This window comes from Castanea sativa, chromosome 3, assembly GCF_040712315.1.
Source record: "Castanea sativa cultivar Marrone di Chiusa Pesio chromosome 3, ASM4071231v1".
Classification (NCBI taxonomy): Eukaryota; Viridiplantae; Streptophyta; class Magnoliopsida; order Fagales; family Fagaceae; genus Castanea; species Castanea sativa.
The window spans coordinates 32,775,274-32,776,919 of record NC_134015.1 but is presented as its reverse complement, the minus strand read 5'-3'; the positions used below and the strand labels follow the sequence as shown (position 1 = coordinate 32,776,919).

At 34.2% G+C, this 1,646-nt stretch overlaps 1 non-coding gene across 1 annotated transcript; it reads left to right on the top strand.

The window, feature by feature from the left end:
• Positions 1-1,308: 1,308 nt before the first annotated feature.
• On the top strand, positions 1,309-1,415 carry LOC142630129 (small nucleolar RNA R71). Its single transcript, XR_012843241.1, has one exon. It is a non-coding gene; the product is annotated as a small nucleolar RNA R71 (small nucleolar RNA).
• Positions 1,416-1,646: the final 231 nt, after the last annotated feature.

The following is a 1,646-nucleotide window of genomic DNA, read 5'->3' as shown; positions in this document are numbered from 1 at the left end:
GACTTCTATTTGCATGAACTCTTAATCCTAAGAGAATAATGGATCTGATCATGAAGTGTAGGTTGCTTTGATATATCAGGAGTGAGATCTGAAGTGACGGTCAAAACCTCAGTATGTTGAGCAGCCACATTTAGTGTTGATGGAACATATATTCTCAAGATGGAATTCATAGTCTCTTGATGGAGATATAAAATATTCCCTTGAGATAAGTTTAATGGTTTCAGTTATTCAGAGAGTTAGGCCTAACCACTTTAGTAAGAAATTACTAAAGTATATATTTATGAAATTGGATTTCATAAATATATAATGAATAACTTTAAAGAATTAAACTGGGTACTCAAAGATAAGATGTAGTAATTTACAAAGTGGCAGTCTACGTTTATGACTTTGTGTTACTACGAATATTTTATGAAGGAGTTACGTGTATAATAAAGTATTGGGATATAATTTATTAATAAGGCCTAGAGTGCAATTATATTTATATAGTGGTATTAAATATAATTAATGGTAATTTTAGACTTGTCAAGAGTTGACGGAAAAGCCCAAGGCCTATTGGAGCTAGTGTCTTATTGGTCCCTTTTGGTCCCACTCCAAGCCACACACTAAAGCCCAATTGGAAAGGCCCAATAGGCCAGCCCAATTAGATAATCAGTTAGTTATAAAAGGAGAAACATACAGAATTTTTATTAGAAGAGATTAGAAAAGAAAAAGAAATGGTGTGTAAGAGAGTGTGAGACACACTTTCATTCTCCCTTTGGAAGACTGATTGAGAGACCACACATCTTGGGCGTAAAGTGGAATTGGAGTGAAGATTAAAAGTATTCCCAAGTGCTTCTAATCTTTGTTTTGAATTTCTCCACACCAAGGTACGCCATCTTGTTCTTAAATTTTGAAATTTACATAGTGCACGTTATCAATCATGAATGAAAAAGATCCTTGTTTGTTGCTTTCGCTATGTGTTTTGTATGAGATACAAGACCAGAATTTTTTCTTCATAGTATTGATTCCATTGACCTTCCTTAATTCCATGGCTTCAAGCTTCCTAGTTAGACTAGCCACCCTAGCACTAAGGTCATCATCTTCCCTAAGTTGGTACCTACCACCCCAGAGGGGTTGGTGGATGCTCTAGACCTATTTGAGGTATCGGTGGTATCCCAAGCTTGGGCATTCTCAGCTAAGAGATCAAAATAATCAAAAGCCTCATTAGGATCTTTATTCAAAAACTCTTCATCGCACATCATATCTACAAATTGGTGCATCTTTAGAGTTAAACTTTCATAGAAAAAACTAATTATACACCAAGTTTTATAGCCATGATGTGGACAAGCATAAAGCAAATCTTTAAATCTTTCCCAACATTGATAAAATGTTTCATTATCTTTTTGTGAAAAAATCATTATTTGTCTTTTAAGTGCATTAGTCCTATGAATTGGAAAAAGTTTCTTTAAAATCTTAGTTTGCAGTTCTTGCCAAGTACCAATCAACCTAGTTCTTAAAAATTAAGCCAAGTTTTTGCCCTGTCTTTAAGAGAAAAAGGAAACAAGTTCAGCCTAATGGACTCTTCCTTTCATGATTGGTCATAGAAGGTAGAACATTCCTCCTCAAATTTTTTAAAGTGTAGGTAAGGATTTTCATAATCTAATCCA